Source organism: Pezoporus flaviventris, unplaced genomic scaffold, assembly GCF_033815535.1.
Source record: "Pezoporus flaviventris isolate CSIRO_AGI_PZ_B2104156 unplaced genomic scaffold, CSIRO_AGI_Pfla_v1 ptg000007l, whole genome shotgun sequence".
Taxonomy (NCBI): domain Eukaryota; kingdom Metazoa; phylum Chordata; class Aves; order Psittaciformes; family Psittacidae; genus Pezoporus; species Pezoporus flaviventris.
Genome location: NW_026892555.1, coordinates 29,736,039 through 29,755,674, shown reverse-complemented (window position 1 = coordinate 29,755,674; position 19,636 = coordinate 29,736,039). Strand labels below are relative to the sequence as shown.

At 39.5% G+C, this 19,636-nt stretch overlaps 1 protein-coding gene across 2 annotated transcripts in view; it reads left to right on the top strand.

The window, feature by feature from the left end:
- The window catches only part of PKIA (cAMP-dependent protein kinase inhibitor alpha), a 44,579-nt gene that overhangs the window by 7,044 nt on the left and 17,899 nt on the right, over window positions 1-19,636 (top strand). Inside the window, exon 1 of one of the 2 annotated variants that reach the window (XM_061448251.1) lies at window positions 5,295-5,482. The exons of the other annotated variant lie outside the window; for it this stretch is intronic. The gene's annotated coding sequence lies outside the window, so the exon portion shown is untranslated. Of the gene's footprint in view, window positions 1-5,294; window positions 5,483-19,636 lie in introns of those variants that run through there. 2 annotated transcript variants of the gene reach the window in all.

Here is a 19,636-nt window from a genome sequence, read left to right as displayed (position 1 = left end):
TGCTTAAAAAAGTAATGCATAAATTAAATGTAATAATCAGCTTTTGATGCAGTCTCCTATTGTTTGGTGCTCAGCATTGATTTAGTTTTGTGAGGATGAAGTCATGTTTGCACTATTACATTTCATCACAGGGGGCATTGTGTTCTCACTGAACGTGTTTGGTTGATCTGATTTGTAGTCCCAGCTTCCACAATATCCTTTGGCATGTGTATGATTCAGTACATGCAGAGTGTAGGGAAGTAAGTCTTTTTGTTTTGCCTTCAAATTTGTTGCCTAATGATTTAATTTCAGGCCCTTTTTATTGTCACGATGTTAGAAATCTTAAATAATAATTTCCTTTTCAGTTTCTCATAAGTCATGTTTTCACGTATCTTACTATCTTCTCTTTTTTTCCCTCAGGAATGGAGTTGTCTTGGTGTATTTATTCTTTCTGCATGCATGGACTCTGTTCCATACTCCATTCATTGTCACTTTTTTATGTACTTCTTGCAGATGTATTTCTTATGAGCAACGGTCAGAACTTAGGAACTCTGTTTACTAGCGTGATAATTCCTATTTGTTCCATTCCTTCTTTTTTTTTTCCTGTACTATGCTTTTTTTGTTGTTGTTTTTTTGTTTGTTTGTTTTTTGTTTTGTTTTTCCTCTTTTACTAATTACATGTTTCATTTGGACAAATCTCTTGTGTCCATGTTAACTTCATTTGCATTGTAAGATCAGTACAATAATACATTTGTATGACCGGAAAAAAACTGGTGCCATTAATGTTATAAGTTGATAGCTGGATATAAAAAGAATGTCTTTTAAATGTAAGAAAGAGCAAACTGTAGTGTGTAGCCTTATAGAGCTAGAGAGACTTGGTCATAAGCCTTTGTTTTGTGTTACCCTTTTTTTAAACTAGTGGGATGATGGCAGCTTTACAGATTTCGGCTAATGTTTGTGAGCTCCAACATGGCAAGCAAAAAATAAGAGAACAGGATTTATTAATGCATGTAAGAATTGGAGTATGTGGGGAAAAAAAAGTAGGCTCTGAAAGGCAGGCATAACATGAAACTCTTTAAAAACAACAACAAACAATCAACTAAAAATAGACTGCTGCATTTTAAGTAACTGGTATTTATAAAGTCTCATGGAGTCAAAGTGTGATAAGAGATGTGAATGGAGTATGCATGAATATAGAAGCTGTATGACTTGAAAGAGACACAGCTTTTCAAAATCAATTATAGCACATCTTAAAAGCCAAAGGAAACCACAACTTTTTGTCAGTAAAGCCCGTTTTATCATGTATTTGTGTATATAAAGGCTACTAATGTTTACATTCAGGTCTTAGACAAACACAAAAACCTTTTGAAAAGCAGAATATTTATCCTGAATAAGGAGTCCTCTAAGTTATCCTGAGTAGTGAGAGGCCTTGTTGAATTTTTTTTGTTTGTTTGGGGGGGGGGGGGGGGGGGGGGGGGCGGGGAGTAGTTATGATGTGTGTTTTGCCTGCAGAGGGATCAGGTGTTGGATCTGTTGAGTGGCAGCTATAATATAAGGTAGTGAGGAATTGTATAATGACAGTGTAATTCACTTTGAGTGACAATGTGCAAAAAATGATGCTGCCACCACCACTGTGTGTCCTTTTAGAGTATAATTTTGTATATCTACTGTGGTACTCCTAGAGCCTGAGTGGGGCCATGGCATTATTCTCTTGAATTTTCAAAAGTAAACCCATTGATAAATGATGAAAACCAGGTGCAAAGTCTTTACCCATCCCCAACATGTGCACAGAGCATCTCTAGAACTAGTAAAGTCAGAATGGGTATTTATAGAAGATGAACATGTTAGCCATGCACCCAGCAGAATACAGATACTGCGTAAGAAATATAAGCATGTAACATCACTTCCTCACTGAATACTTTAGTATTCTTTATATGTTCATGTAACAGTAGGCTTTTAATATATCAAAAGCTAATAATGGGGACTGATTTCATTAGCATGTGAAGAAGGAATTGCATGAAGATAATTTTGCATGGTATGATGCATTAGCTAATTGTTGCTCTAGGAGAGCATACTTCTCAATTGTATTCTTTGCATATTTATGCAATTGCTATACAGACTAAATAGCAAGATTTGTTTCTGTTATCCTCTTAGATACTGGGGAAATGTATTACTTATGAAGAACCTTTCATCATGGAAGATCTTCAAAACACTTTACAGCACTCCCATTTTCAGTGATAACATTTGCAAGGGATGAAAGCTGTTACTTAAACCTTGTTTTCCCAAAGTTGTATGGCTGCTAAGACTGCAGATCAAGGCGTTATTTATGCTAATCTCTTGACAAAGGTACTGATTCCTGGTGACTGCTACAGCAAGCTGAACCATGCCTTCTAAGCGGAAAATTCTTTATCGCTTTCATGCCTCATAGAAGCAATTTTTGAAGGCCATTCATCCGTTACAGGCTGCAGCTCTTCTTAAGCAGTGTTTCCAGGGTACAACACACCATGCAAATGTTTGGGGTTTTTTGTATGCTTACTAGATCCTCCAAGCCCAGTCTTTGATAGCATTTTTGTTCTGTCTTCCTCTAGCCGTCTTGAGCTGGCTAATCCAGCACGGATATTTCTTTTGCAAGTTCTGCAAATACATTTTCTTTAGCTGAATTTTGTCAGTAAGTAAAGTTTGCGTTTATAGTTTGGTCTCTCTTGGTAGTACACTATTTTCTAAATACGTGTTCTTAACTACTCTCTTGTTCATTTCTTTGGAGACTAACAGATTGCATACCTTAAACAAATACTTATAATTTCCTCAGCAAACTCCAGGGCAGAATTCTGGAAAGAAGAAAACTTTAGCACTGTTCTGGGATCGGTATCCAAATGACTGCCTATCTTCCTGTAGTTGTATGTTGCATTAATTTCATAATGCAGTGGGAGGAAAAAGCACCAAAAACATGCTAAGTTTTTTCTGCTTTCCAGGGTGTGTGATCTGAGCTAATAACTGAACACTGTGGTTTTTGAGCCTTAGGCACTACCTGTGCACCTTGTTTTGGTGTCTAGGTATGCTTTTGGCAAGTAAGTTCTTTGATCCAGCTCTTTGTGAGAGAGCAGTTGCCTGTGTCTTTGCACTTTGTAGTGATCCATTATATTCTCCTCTCAGGGCTGCTTTTCAGTGTCTTCTTCCACAAATCTATCTTGTCTGAATTTTGGTGACAAGTATGGTTTTTTTTTGAGGGGTTTTTGTTTATATGGAACAGGTATCAGTAGGATTAGAGTTGTACTCTTTGCTTTAAGTTAAACACTGCAAGTGCTGCTGAGCACTAGAACAGTTTCATGTATGACTGTTAAACTGTTGCCAAGGATTTTGGTACGTTTTTGGCTTGTATCAGCTTGTCCTGAGCAAGTCCAAAAACTTGGTCTGGGAATTGGTATGGGTTAGGTGCCACTTTCCAGTAGGTAATATGAATATTGTTTAAAAAATAAACTCTATTAGAAACTTTTTAGTTTACCTGTCTTTCCCTTGATGGGGTTGCTGTTGAGGCAGGCCAGATTTTCAGTTAATTTGTCTTTTTTTTCTATTTAAACTGATGAAAATGGTGGAAGCTTTCCTGTGAGATCTTTCAACTGCTGTTGCTTCCGTGACACTCTTCTTGAACACTTATCATATCTGTAGTTTTCTCTGTTGAAAAAATTTCAGCTTTCCACCCCCTTTCTGAAGTATTCCCGCTCTGCTTAGTGAGCAGTAATTCCAGTGAAGTGTTTTAATTTATCTCTATTCTCTGAGCACATTTGAAGGCCTTGTCAAGGAAGGCAAATATACAGAAATAATTGGGAGCATCATGGCTTTTGTAGTAACAATTTAGAGGCTTTCAACAGTGTTTGTTTTGTGTTAAGATGTGATGTGAAAATCCAAGGGAAGTCATAGTTCAGCATCTTAATTTTGTTGATTCTCCCTATTGTAGTGTTAATTTATAAAAGTAATTAAGGTTCTTACTAACAGTGGCCAAAATAGTAGGCTTTTGTTTTCACCAAGAGTTGTCTTAAGAGATTCTTGAATATGTAAGGACATAGATGTGCTTAGGTTGGAAAAGATAACGTAAATAGGAGTTAACTGTCATGAGAAGAATGGGAGGTGGATCTAGCGAAGGTCTTTCTGAATAAATCTCTGGAACTAATGAGTGTGAGACCAATATGGGGGAAGAAGTAGTTCCTTTTATAAAGATTAGTAAAGCAAAACTTGAGTGACCATAAGGAAAGGTAGGTGTGATCTGTGCTCTGAACTTTTCCTCTCCTTTTCCTTTTCTGCATGTGTATGCATTTGTGTGGTAGTCAGGTGCTTCTGTCTTACAGTTTGGGCATATAAAGTTTGTAAGAACTTCTTACAAACTAAGGAACAAAAAAGATTCTGTCTTGGGTTTTTTGCTTTCTTTCGCTTTTCTTTTAGGTTCCTACTTTCCTCTTCAACTAGCCAGCTTGTTTAAAGCCAAAAACTTGGCATAAAGGCTGTTTATAGTCAACTCAGCTGTTGTATCATTACATAAAAAAGTGTTCAGGGAGGCATGAAAAGATTCACCAGGATTAAATAGTAAAGAATATGGGTTTCTGTCATACAGGAGTAGCCTTTGAAAGCTAAAAGCAACTGAAAAAAAGAGGCATTAATTGTGGGAAGCTAACATTACATGGGAATCAGAAGATTCTTAAAATCCTTTCAGCTACTGAAAGCATTGATTCAGAAGTCTTTAGTTTACAAGTGATCAAGTATATAAAAAGAGATCGAAAGGAAGCTGGTTAAGGATAAAGAAAAAATGTTGAGGTGGCTGTTACGTACCTCCCTGTAATCAGCTGCTTGTGAAAAGGGTCTCATCTCCTAACCTTGAGTGTGGTTTAAAACCTGTTTGACCACAATTGTTGATTATTTAAGGTGTCATGGATGTCATCCATGATGGCGAGACATAAATTGAGTATTCTTGTGCTTCTATAAGTAAGATTGCATGCAAGGCCATGCTGAATGCTGGCGTGCCTGGTCACTGAAAGGGCGAAGTGTTCACAAGTTTAATTCAAGTCATCTTCCTTCAGGTGCATTTCTGCTTTGGTTAGGTTTTGAGCAATACATAGGTCACTTTCTCAGTCTCTCTCCATCCTTATTTACTGCTTGCTTAGTGAGCTTCATGCAGATTGTAATGAAAACACCTTCTGGCTTTTGTACTCACTTGCTTGGTTTCACCTGGGGAATCTGCACACAGCTGTGTCTGACAATAACCAGTTACTCCTGAAGAATCCTTTGTCATCCTCTGAAAATCCTTTCCTCTTTGAAAACAGGAGGAATAAACAAAGACTGGAATAAGCTCTAAAATGCCAAGCTGAGTGCCTCATCATCAGCACTTGGAACATCAACACCACACCTACTTGGACTGTGCGCAAGTACACATCCTTTCTATGGAAATTGGAATGGTGATACAGAGAATGGGAATGCCTAGGTCTCTTTCTGACAGTCCTGACAAATTTGAATAGTAAGTACTTGTGAAACATGCAACTTTAACATAACCAGGATCTCTTTTTTTGGTCTCATTGGTGGGCATGTTTTGCTGTTCTGTTTTGGGGGATTTTTGGGGGGTTATTTTTTAGTTTCTTCTCATATCAAAATGACAGATGCTACTCTTCTACCTGCACTGAGCAATAGTCCAGCCCTTTTATTAGCTGGAGCAGCTCCAGCAAGGTGTCTCAGAAAATATGGCTTAGCTCTTGCCTTCTGATGAAAATGCTTGTTTTGGCAAGTAATTTCTTTTTCCACAGCTGCTTGGAAGAGGATGTACTTGGTGCTTTCTCATCAGTCTTTAGCAGAAAAAAAAGTATGTACTTACACATGTGAGGCTTGTCTCAACATTCTGCTAGGTGCTTTGAGGGAGCTAAAATCACATAACCCATTTCAGAAAGAAAGTAGCTCATCAATTTGTCATTTGTAGTCTTTGCTATGTGAAGTATCTTTCTGACAAGATACTTTGTCTAATAACTGAAATAATTTTGACTCCTTCCTCAAGCTTCTTAGGAGAAGACATAGGCAAAAAAGAATTTTTTCCCTCTAAAGAAGACTTTTCTATGACTCTTTTGAATTATTTTTTTTCTGTGTGGAACTTTCATGGCACCCGTCTCATCTAATGACATCTGTGACCAATTTGCTAGTCTGTGTTTCTGTTACTATGCTTATATAAGCTACCAAAAAGAGTGGAATTTGTTTATCCCACTTCGTGGAGTACAGCTTGCTCCAGAAAAAACTCAACAGTGCCACTTAAACTGTTCACTATTCCTTTTTCTATGCTCCCAGACTCTTAAGTATTTTGGAAAAGCAAGGAAATTACAGGAGTTAAGAGAAAGCTAATATATATTTTATAAAAAAGGATAAATATAGTGGCTTAATTATTGAGCTCATGAATCCCAGGTGAAACAATAGATTTGATACACCTTTCACTTGTAGCTTTGAAGGGCAGTGCTATAATTAATGCAACTCACAGATGGTTAATGAAAAACATCCCATCAAAAGGACCCTGGCTTTAACTGTTTTAAAGATTACAAGTTTGGCTAAAGGACATAGGCGTAATAGTGTATTCTACTCACTGAAAACTGAACTTAAGGCTATTTCACATCTGCCAACCCCAAACACTTCTTGTATGTTACCTGTCATGTTTGCTAATTAGTTTCAGATGCCAGGCAACACAGTGGTAGATAACTACAGCAAAACATACGAAGTGTTAAGCTCATACCTATGTATTATCTACTAAAACTTTTCCATACCTGTCATAGCTGTGATGAATGCCTTGCCAACATGTATTAGATCAGTACTGGCCCAGGCTGTAAGTAGCTTCTCCTGGGTTCACTGTGGAAAGATTTCTGGAAGATGAAATAGTTAGAAGTCTTACCTGCTCATAAAATACTGGCGAGTATTTATCTGATGAAGAGTATCTAGTTTTCTTTCTTGCTCAGTCTCTGCAATGGTCAGCAATATTTGTATTGTGTTCCCTTACCTTTCTCTGTCCTCCCTGACCATCTGCTACACCAAGAAAGAAAAGCAAGGGAGCAGTATTTCCTTCAGTACAAAGTAGAAAGAATTCAGAAGTACTCTGAAAAGCTGTAAATATCTGGCAAGCCATGTGATTTTGTACGGCTTCTGTATTTTACCAGTGGAAATTTTTTTCTATTGATAATTTACTTAGACACACAAACATGCAATCTTTCTCTTAAAATGAAACTGAAACCAAAGAAATGCAAATTAAGTTTGCTTTTTCAAGAGTGTTGATAATCAGAATGCTGTTTAAATACAACAAATTTGTCAACAGTACCCTAAAATACCTATTCATAAGGCTAAGCATGTTTGTTGGATGAATTCAAAGTCAGCACACAAAGTATTAAGGGTCCTCCCAGGCCATATTAAAGATGTGTATGACTAGTGGGTTTTTTGTTGTTTATATGTAGTCCATCTGTCTTCATGTTCATTGCAAATTTATGTATTAAATCCACCAAAATTATTACTTTCTTGCTGAAAAACTATGAAACTGAAACACTGAAACTCAGCGACTCATCACTTTGTGTCACTAAAATGTTTTACACCTCATTAATTCCTTGTGATTACATTGTGTCTTGGTTCTTTCTACTGGGAAATATGAACTTTATTATTTGTCTTTTTGCATTTTGAATTTTGGTACATACTGTTCTCCATTGTAGCTCCTTCCTTCATCTATACCAGGGTAGGATTCTTCCAGACATCAGTATGTTGCCTAAAAATCAAGAGGGGGGCTTAATGTCACATTATCTTCCCTACTTCCTTTGTAGTAGATATAATGAAGACTTGACTGCTGCGAAAACATAAGACTGCCAGCTGTGCCATATGCATGTTATCTAGTAGCATGAAGAGAAAACTCTTTATATAAGTTGCAGACAGAGATGCTGACTGGTCTTTCAAATTAATTATTGAAAATGACATGAGAAACACAAGATGAAAACATGGAAAAAAAAGATCCACCAATTATAGTAAGCTCTCTTGAGGAGTCTCTGAGAAGGAGCTTTTAAAAATGTAAAACAGCAACAGAAAAGACACCTAATTTATAAAATTTCTTGGTTTTTAGTGCTGTGGCCAAAACTCCATGTGAGTGTTGCCTTTGTAGAATCCTTTGTCTTCAGCCTCTAGCAGTTCCAGTTTGCCCTGTTCTTGTACCTTCCTCTTTCTTGTTTTCTCTGAAAAAAGATCAGCATTGTGCTTGAGACCATATGTCTTAAGTGATTACTTCATGCTATATGAATCTATTGTTTTTTCTTAGTTTCCTTTACAAATTCATAGTTTAAGAACAAATTAACTCAAAGGCTTTAAAAGATCATAACTGCAATATAGTAATGAGGAAACCTCTCTGCAAATGTTTATTATAATGTCACTGCTAACAGATGGAATTTTGTACTACTCTTTTATTTTACTACTTCAAAAATTTAATTTTAACAGATGATCTTCTTTTAATGCCTGCTTGCCCTATGTATTCCTGAGGCTTTCTCTTCTATGTCAGCTTATAATGGAGATCATCGTTCTGCCTCCTGTGACATGCTACCCAGCTTGTAGATAAGATGTACATGTAAGATTTTATTAGATAGAATATGTGTATGTGTTAGTAGCAAAATACATAGCAGTGTTTCTCTTTCAGTGATTATCAATTTGAAGGCCAATGAGTGTGTATTCTTGCAGATTCAGGGGTTAAATACGCAAATCTTTTTCTCTTGAGAAATTAAATATTTTGACTGTATGGTTAGAATCTGATGAGAATTCAACCAGTGAACATTTTCCAGTAAAGTTAATTAAAGCTGGTATCTTGAGGACTCGTTGCTTTAATTTTGTATCAGATTATACTTCTTTCTGCAACCTTAATTAATCGAATTTTGATGGTTAATCAATCTGTAGCAGTGGTTTGGGCGTAAAAATTGTCAAAGGATATGTTACTAATTGAATATTGGTATCAAGGCGGGGAGAAGTAGGTACAGGTCCCATGTCCCAGAGGTGAAATAGATTCTGAAGTCTGTGCAGGGAGAAGGGAAAGGGGTAAATGGCAGCTTGTCCTTCAGGACAGGAAATGGCAGCAGAAGGCAGACAGCAAAGTAATTAACAGGTCTTTCTCCAGAAGAGAAGGTGGCCTTTACTGTGCATAATTATACGGACTGTAATTTAAAACATGCTGTCTTGATCTCTTTCAGTGCCTGCTTCATGCATGCAGTCTGCCTATGTTTTAGACCTGTAAGCAGGTATCTATGTAGTCTACCTGAGACCACAAGCTGAGAGGACAGATTGCTTTGTAACGAGTCAGAACTCTCATCCTTTGAGGATTTATGTTGTAGATTAATCTGTAGATTAGTGGCTTTGGCCTGTAATTATGTTTTGAATCGCAGCAGGATACAAAGGAATATCAATTTTATTCTAAACATGGGCTGTTATCCTTCATCAAGACCTAAAATCTGATTTTATAAACTCTATGCAGATGTATGATTAAAAGGAAAATACGTAGTTACTTATATATCAGGGACAAGCCAAGTCTAGAGTAGGCCAAACTAATGCCAAGGAATCATCTTGTCAACACTCAGTTGTCTAAGTTGAGGGCTGAATTTCACAAATGAAATGGTGGTGGTGACAGATTTTTTTAAACTTGCGAATCATGATTTAAACAATATTTCTGTTAACCAATGGGCTTCACTTCTACAGTGCTTTTAATGAGACTGGGCTCTTAAGCCAAGAAGATACCTGGGAACTACGTGTACCTTTTAGGAGACTGAATTTAAAACTATAATCTTTTCTATTTTACTGAAAACTATAAGCATCTAGAACTGCTGGCCAGACCCTTTCTACATGCATGCCATCTGTCCCTCCCCTAAGACTGTTCATGATCTGGTAACTAGGACTCTGATCCTAAACTGAATGAGGCAGCAGTGTGCCATTGCAGCAATTTGGACTGCTAGGTACATACTAACTCAAGGATGAAGAATAAAAAACCTAATATGAAGCTTAACAGAGCAAAAATGGTCTGGAATAGTTGATTGATACTGTTATAACATCTCAAAGACATAAGACTATGTAGCTTCTTAAAAAATTCATGTGGTAACATTTGAGCTCTGGAGTTTTGATTACATACTTAATCATCAGAGCAAAACAGTTTGCCTTTGTTGGCAATGTAATCACCATCTGTGTTTAATCAGATTAGAGGTAGTGGTTTTGTTTAGCTTATCTGGGAAGGCTTTTTGTGTGGTGGTCTTTTTGTTGGTGGTTTTGAGTTTTTTGGTTTGTTTGTTTTTTTTTCTTCAAGCTTCATTTAACTGGAAAGTTGACTGAAGATGTTTCAAGTAAGCTTCACTGAGTAATAAGCATTTTTTTGGTGGTGTATGTGAACGGGAGAGGTGTGGTTGTTTCTTCTGGGAGTGAGGATTTTATTTATTTGTCTGTTTTTAAAAATCCCTTTATTTCTGTTTATACTCCTAAGTTGAGTACGGTGTCTGCCTATTTCTGTGCTGCTGTTTTTGTCATGAGGATAGTGCAACTCTTTGTTTTAATCCTGCTTTCAAATAATATCTTTTTATTGCCAGACTCCTAGAATCTGAACATGTCCTCTGCAGTGAAATTGTATTTGTTTTAGGAAAACAAAATTGTTGGGTTTTTTTGTTTGTTTGGTTTTGTGTGTGTGTTGTGGTGTGATTTGTGCTTTTGGTTTTGTTTTTGGTGGAGGTTTTTTTTGTGTTTTTTTGTGGGGAAAATGTGATTAAGTTTGTCTTTATTGAACTCATTAGCATTGGTAGTACCTTAAATGGTGTACCGAGATATGCCAAACAGGACTATGGTTTACTTAAAATTAATGTTTCTAAGAATCATCACATGTTATGTAATGCGTGTTTCAGGCAAATAGTGACATTCCTGTTGACTTTACAGATAAGTTTGCCTCAGTTGGCAGACAAGTCAAGTGTCTAGAAGATTTGTACTGATTTCCCTTAAAAAATCTTGGCACAGGTAGATCACTTTGGATGCAAATGTGTTATTCCAGTAATGACGTCATGCAAAGTAGTTTTGTGAAAAGGAGGGGATGCATGTCAATACGTGGATTTAGCAATGCTTCACACACAGATGCGGGGCCCAGCTGTGTGAGTCTTCATCCAAAGGTCAGCTATGGGCAGATAGTTTTCTATTTCAATTAGCTTTCTGATTCCTGACTTACTCTTTATTTTTCCTTTCTGTTTTGCAGCTTAAAACTTTTTAAAAGTTTATATTTAATAATTAATAATAGGATGTCCTGGGTTTGGCTGGAATAGCGTTAACATCCTTCCACAACATAGAATGAAATAGTTAAAATTTTGACTTGTTTTAATATTTGATATTGGAATAATTCCTGTAGGAGGGGGAGTGAAAAGAGTAGCAAAATATGAAAGGGGAAAATATTGCTTGATTCTGAAAATCGTATTTAAAGATTTTGCTAGCAGAGGGTTAACAAGCAAACTGCTTAGAGGGAGGTGGAGCATTTTAGAAAGATTTAAAACAGACACTGAGGCCGAGCCAGGTTATGGTTAAGATCTCTCTCATCTGGATGTTATTTCACTCGGACTGTGCTGAAAAGCTTTTCTGAAATGAAGCTTGTCTTCTCTGAAGCTTGTCTTTTCTGAAATGAAGCTTGAATCTTGTCTTTTAGTTCAGCTCTGATTTCCATGGAGTCTATAATGAAAGTAAATATGGAATGTTATCTGTTATGCATGTATGAGTACTAGACGTTTGAAAAATACTGGTGCTGTTTGTGAGGAGGATGTAGGTATAAGGTATGCAGTAGCAATGTAGTATTTCATTCAAAGGAAGGCTTGAAAAGATCATTTTCGGTGCCTGAGATGACAAATTTCAAAGATATTACACTAAAAGTTAAAACCTACTTACCTAAAGGTTGCCTATGATGTACATGTTTAATTCAGTGTTAATAGTCATGTTAGAAAATGCGGGCATTAATTGCTTACTAGTAGAAACAAAAAAGTCTTTGTCTCCTCCCTCTCACATCTTTTTTGTTTTTTTTACCCTTTGTTTTTTACAGTATGGGTGAACTTCCGACTTTGCTGAAATAAAAGTGTGTTTTTATCAAAAAACACACTTTTTTTTCCTGGTCTTGAAGTTTGTACTATATCTTCAGATTTCATGAGTGGGGTCCCATATTTCAACATGACCTTAAACAAGAAGGGATAAGAGGCTTGTGCTTGCTGGTTTCTTTCACTCTTCATCCCAAGATACTTTTTAGAAGGTTGGTTCTTACTAATTCCTGAAGCATGAAGCCCTTTGTAGTATCTCATGTCACCTGAAAGTGAAAATATGAGTGTTTACATACTGTGTTCATTCACCTAAACTTGGCGTGTTACTTGCATATGGGCAAGTGTCTTCTTTTCACCAGTTGTTCTTGTGGATTCTTGGGAGTAAACCCACAAGCAGAGATGTTACCTCTTGCAGTGTGCTTGCATCCTTGGCACTTCTTGCTCTTCCAAGAGACATTAATTCCACTGAATACTGTGGTGTGATCTTGAAAAAAAACTTGCGATTTATTTTTTTTTTTCTATAGTGAACACTTTCTTTAAAGTAGCCTATGGGCTTGAAAAGCTGCTATATACTCCTCCTCTACCTACCTTGCTACAGAAACCTAAAAATGTCAAAGCTAATTTCATGTTTAAGGTATTTAAAATAACAGAGAAAAGATTCCTTGCCCACTCATCTAAAACAAGAGCGTCTGTCTTGGGGTGGGGGGGAAACACGTGGCTTATGGTGCCTGTAGAAGTCATGTTTACAGCGATCATGATCTTGGATAGTGCTGAGATTTTCTTGGTCTGTGATGGTAAGTTGGTGAGTAGAGAATAGTGCCTTATTATCTCTCTTTCTCGTGGTATTAATGTACTTGCACATAGCCTTTGGCTGGAAAGAGACAGCTTCATATCAGCTGTGAGTATTGGGGATGTGTGATGGATGAGATCGTTATGTGACTGATTTTCCAGTCTTTAGTGAAAGAAAGTAACAGAAGGGCCATTTCAGCAAGTACTGAAACTTAAGGGAGACACTCAGAATTACACTTGGGGTCATTTATATCCAATTAGTATCTTGGATAAATATGAATTTTATTGGTCATTATACTGGATATTGGTGTCCAGATGTTGGAAGTGAAGTGGGTGCAGGTTGGCCTCTGTGTGGAGGTGCCGGGGCTGCCCCATGTTGGGCACAGCCAGTTCTAGTTGGCTCCACAGCCCTACTGCAGGGTAAGCCAAGCCCCTCAGTCAGGATGGTGGTGCCTCTGGGAAAATATCTTTAAGATAAGGGGGAAGGGGAGGAGGAGGAGGAGGAAGAGAAAGCAGCCACACAAGTAGAAGAGGAAGAAAAGAGTGGGTAACAGCAGAGGGAACACAAAGGTTGAAGGAGGAGGAAGAAAGAGGAGGTGGTGCTCTAGGCACTGGAAAAGAGATTGCCTGTGGAGGAGACTATAGTGGAGCAGGTATTTGCCTGCCAGTATGTGCCACACTGGAGTTGCCTGATAGTTCCTAAAAGAGCTGCAGCTTAGGGAGCCCATGCTGCAACCTGTGGGAAAAGGCTGTGGAAAAGACCAAAGTGTGAGGAGGAAGGTGTAGCAGAGAGGAGCTCTTATGGACTGACCTGATTGCACCTTCCCGTCCCCTTGGGCTCCTGTGTGGTGTTGGAAGTACAGTAGCTGGGAACTGAAGGAGTGAAGCTGAGCCTGGAAAAAAAAAGGTGAGGGGGAGGGGCGGGATTTGAAACAATTTGTTTCTCACTATCCAAGCATAATTTAATTGGCAGTAAATGAATTTTCCTGAAGTCAATTTTGCCAGTGGTAACGGATCTCCCTGTCTCCATATCAACCTACTTTCACCTTGTTTTCTCCCCCTCCCTTACTGAGGGGGAAGGAGAGCACAGCTGGGTGGGCATCTGGCAGCCAGGTTTCTATGCACTTTCTTATCATGATTTGCCTATATATCTGTCTCCTTTTCATTGGTTCTCTATTACTTAATTCTTCTCCTTAATCTCAAAAGTTTATTTTTCTACTTGTACAAGGCACTTTTGTAGTGACCAAGATGCATGTGTGTTTTTTTCTGTTGCTTTAAATTTAGAGCAACACCTTTCATATAGATACCTTCCTCCGCTTTGAGGTTATACCTACAGTGTGCCTCTTGTGGGAAAAAAAAATGGTATCCAGAAGACTCGTTCTTGTGGGTGGTTTGTATTCTTGAGGGGTTTGTACCTTTGCCAGGATTTTAGAATTGGAAGTCTCAGGACATAGTCTGCCCACAGATGCATTCTTTCTGTAAGCAGACAGCTGGTACTTCCTTTCATTATCCACAATACACAATACACCAGCAGGTAGGAAAAAAAAAAGATTCTGTGCTTTATGTAGCCTCTGAAGGGTCAGGTAAGCTCTCAAGTATGGAAGTACTCATGTAGTTTTAACAACATTAATTCAGGAATTAATTGTGCAGTAGTAAGGGTTTCTGTGCATTGTTCAGCTTCTGCTATTACCTGTGTGTTTATGCTCATATCTAGAAAATAATTTCTTCTTTTAGATGAAGAGCTAGGACATTAGAAGGATAAGAACTAAGTATTTGAGCTTCAGTTTGGCTTGAAATCAAGATCAAAAGTAATATTTGACCCTCAGATTCAGAGCTACAACTAGCTCTGATTAAGTAGTTGTGGTTTGCAGAGTTTGTATCTTCCTTGGTTGTTGAGTATCATATTTGTGATATGGAAACCTGGGTTTCACAGAATCACAGAATCCCAAGGGTTGGAAGGGACCTCAAAAGATCATCTAGTCCAACCCACCTGCAAGAGCAGGGCAACCTAGAGTACATCTAGAAATGCATTTAGATCTGTGTGTCAGGGATAAATTGTGTAAAGTAGCAAAATTGCTAATTAAATATTAGTATGTGCAAACCATCCTGTAATTTCAGGACATAGAAACTTGTCGGTATTAGGGACAGCTCTCTGAAGTGCAGGTTTTACAGTCCAAAGTGTTCAAAATGATCCTATGTCCCAAAGGATTATTAGGAACAAGGGTTGTTGGTTTTGCTTTATTCCTCTTTGCTTAATTAGATACTTTTTTTAAACATGGACATGCAAAAGAGATAAGGTTCTCCTTTTCAGTCTTAACGTGGCAAACGTGAGGATTTCTTCTCATGTTTTTATGTTAGAAAATATTTGACCTGTCTTTCAAGTCTTACAAGGTGTAAAATGCAAACTGAACATACTAAAGGATTTTTCCCATTATTTAAGATTTCCTCATTAATGCTTTTATCTTCTCCAGCAGATCGTGCAACATTTTCAGGTTTCAGGCTGTTGACATACTGTGCAGAGCAGCACTGTTTGGAAGGATCTCCTTTAGGTCTTGACCTCTTTGCTTTCAAAACACTATTGATACCGATTTGAGTTTGAGCTGTACTTTTTATGTGGTTTTAAAGAACAGAGACTTGAAATGCCTGATTCTGGGAAAGTAACACTCACTAAACCATGCTGAATCATATTCTTGGGCAGCTTGGCTACTATGCGTGCATGTGGCTACACATATGCATATGGAAAACTGCCCCTTTAGACCACTTCATGTATTTAGAATCATAGAATAGTTAGGGTTGGAAAGAACTTTAAGATCATCTAGTTCCAAACCCCCTGCCATGGGCAGGGACACCTCACACTAAACCATCTCACCCAAGGCTTCGTCCAGCCTGGCCTTGAACGCTGCCAGGGATGGAGCATTCACAACCACCCTGGGCAACCCATTCCAGTGCATCACCACCCTAACAGGAAAGAATTTCCTCCTTATATCCAATCTAAACTTCCCCTGTTTAAGTTTGAGCCCATTACCCCTTGTCCTGTCACTACAGTCTCTAATAAAGAGTCCCTCCCCAGCATCCCTATAGGCTCCCTTCAGATACTGGAAGGCTGCTAAGAGATCTCCACGCAGCCTTCTCTTCTCCAGGCTGAACAGCCCCAACTTTCTCAGCCCGTCTTCATACGGGAGGTGCTCCAGTCCCCTGATCATCCTCGTGGGCCTCTCTGGACTAGTTCCAACAGTTCCATGTCCTTTTTATGTTGAGGACACCAGAACTGAACACAGTACTCCAGGTGAGGTCTCACAAGGGCAAGATCACCTCCCTCAGCCTGCTGGTCACGCTCCTTTTGATGCAGCCCAGGGTACGGTTGGCTTTCTGGGCTGCAGGTGCACACTGCCAGCTCATGTTCATTTTCTCATCGACCAGCACCCCCAAGTCCTTCTAGGCAGGGCTGCCCTGAATCTCTTCTCTGCCCAACCTGTAGCTGTGCCTGGGATTGCTCCCACCCAGGTGTAGGACCTTGCACTTGTCATGGTTAAACTCCATGAGGTTGGCATCAGCCTGCCTCACAAGTGTGTCAAGGTCCCTCTGGATGGCATTCCTTCCCTCCAGCATATCAGCTGAACCACACAGCTTGGTGTCATCAGCAAATTTGCTGAGGGCACACTCAATCCCACTGTCCATGTCAGCAACAAAGATGTTAAACAAGACTGTTCCCAACACCCATCCCTGAGAGACACCACTCGTTACTGGTCTTTAGCCGGACAAAGAGCCATTGACCACAACTCTGTGTGTGCAGCCATCCAGCCAGTTCTTTATCCACTGAGTGGTCCATCCATCAAATTGATGTCTCTCCAATTTAGAGACAAGGATGTCCTGTGGGACAGTGTCGAATGTTTTACACAAGTCCAGGTAGATGGCATCAGCTGCTCTACCCCTGTCCATCAGTTCTGTAGCCCTTTCATAGAAGGCCACCAAATTGATCAGGCAGAGGATTTCCCCTTAGTGAAGCCATGCTGGCTGTCACCAAGCACCTTGTTAATTTTCATGTGCCTTAGCATGTCTTCCAGGAGAATCTGCTCCAAGACTTTGTCAGGCTCAGAGGTGAGACTGGCCGGTTTGTAGTTCCCTGGGTCGTCCATTTTCCCTTTCTTGAAAATGGGGGCTATATTTCCCTTTTTCCAGTCGTCAGGAACTTCACCTGACTGCCATGATTTCTCAAATATGATGGCCAGCGGCTTCGCAACTTCATTTCCCAGCTCCTTCAGGACCTGCGGATGGATCGCATCAGGACGCATGGACATTTCCAACCAGCCCTTCCCTGTTGGTGAGCATGAGGTCAAGCATGGCACCTCTCCTTGTCAGCTCCTCTATTACTTGCAGAAGGAAGTTGTCTTCCACACAATTGAGGAACCTCCTGGATTGCTTGTGCTTGGCCGTACCGTCCTTCCAGCAGATGTCAGGGTGGTTGAAGTCACCCATGAGAACAAGGGCCTGCGAGCATGAGGCTTTTCCTATCTGTCCGTAGAGTGCTTCATCCACAGCTTCTCCTTGATCAGGCGGTCTGTAATAGATCCCCACAGTAATGTCTGTTTTCCCTTTAACCCTGACCCACAAACTCTCTGTGGACTGCTCACCTGTCCCCAGACAGAGTTCCATACTCTCCAGCCTATCCCTAACATAAAGGGCAACTCCCCCTCCCCACCTCCCAGGCCTGTCCTTCCTAAAGAGCCTGTAACCTTCCATTCCAACACTCCAGTCATAGGAGCCATCCCACCATGATTCTGCAATGCCTGTTATATCATACCCCTGTACACGTGCACACATCTCTAATTCCTCTTGTTTGTTCCCCATGCTACAGGCATTTGTATAGAGGCATCTGAGCTGAACTCCACATGAAGCTGGCTCATTGGCTGGAGTGGCCAGAATATATATATACACTGCTCCGAGCATCTATTATAAGTGTTGGCAACTGACTGTTGGGATGGAATGATGCCCCCCTCCCCCAACACATCTAGTTTAAAGCCTCCTTGACCAGTCTAGCAAGCCTCCTACCAAAACTGCTCTTTCCCTTCTTTATCAGACCAGCTCCACCAGCCCCCACTAGACCTGGCCTACAAGCTTGGTTCCCATGGTCAAGACACTCAAACCCCTGACTATGACACCACCCTTTTAACCAGTTATTAAGCTGGCTAATCCTCCTAGCTTTTTTTAGGTCCTCCCCTGTTTCCTGGAGAATTGACGAAAAGACCACCTGAGCTCCAGAGCCCCTAACCACCTCCCCCAGGGCTCTGTAGTCTTTCTTTATGTTCCCCCAGCTAGTATTGTCTGTATCCCTAGCACCCACATGTATCACCGGAAGTGGCTAATAGTCTGTGGGACTTACTAGAGCAGGCAGCCTCGCTGCAGCATCCCTGCTCCGTGCCCCTGGTAGGCAACACATCTCCCTTGAGACGGGGTCAGGCCGACAGATGAGTGCTTCTGTCCCTTTCAGTGTACAGTCCCCTACTACTACGACCCACTGCTTTTTCCTGTCGGCACCTGTAGAGATTTGTTTTGAAGCCCATACCTGTGCCTACCACAACTATTCTGTTTATGAAAAAGTCATCTTTAAGACACAGAATCTTGCCAACATTATGGAAATGCTGCTCTCTTCCTTTAAAAGACTGCAGGTGGACTTGCCTCTGGAAGGGCCTCAATTTAAACCTGGTTCCTGTTTTCCCTGTGTCTGGGAAACATCCTTCCTCTCTCTACCTCAATTCTGGACTGGTACACAGCTCTCCATAGACAGAACTGCCACTGAGCATGCTAAAGAGAAGAATAGGAGGTAAAATATTTTCTTTCATTAAAATCTCCCTTGTTTGATCCCTTAGCCTGGTACATAGTAAGGTATTTGACCCCCTAGAGCTGATTGATGCTTTAATAAGAGCACTATGTTTATATTGCTCCCTATATTGTTACAGAAAGGATTCCTGAAGAATTCAGCAATAAGGAAACCAAGCACATTGGTCCACCGTTACACTATAAGGCTGTAACAAGAAAAATGCTGTTTGAGGCTGGAGAGATTGAATGTTACACAAGACAGTTTCTCAAGGGCTGCTTGAAGGAACCTCAAAAAGCAAATGCAACCCTGGTTCATGTTATCTGTACTGTGATTTTAAAAATGCGCAACCTTGTCTTAAAAGAGTTTTGAAATCAGCTTATTTTATAATGAATTGCAACATGGAATATTTGTGGATATGTTCCTTATGTTGAGCTGGTTAAATTTATAATAGACCCGATATAAAGAGGGTTTATTTTTTTTTTTCTGACTGGTGGCACATTCTACATTAAGAAGATAACTTTCTTCCCCTTGACTGAAATAAACAGTAAAAAAGATATTTCCCCCCCCTTGTAAATATGTAGCTCTCATATACCTGCAGAACATCTGGCAAATCTACAGCAATATTAGACATGTTTACTCCTCCTGTGCTAATGCAGGAGTTACGTTCTGGATTTTGCAAGCAGTGTCGTTGTTTTTTGTCATCTTAAGGTAGATACCAAAACTTCCCAGGTGACCACTGTCTAATATTGTGGTAATAATATTATTATAAAGAAACAGTAAAGTATTCCTGCTGGAAACAAGTCTAAAAAAAGCCCATTTGAGACAATTATTTCAGGAATCCGTAAGTAGGCTATGCTGTTGCATAGCAACAGAGCCAGGCAGTCCTTAGACTCTAAAGTAGTCAGTGTATACATGGGAACCGAATGCAAAAAATAATGGAAACCTTGAAAAATGTAAGGCTGAGACTAACAAAAAATCATATGCA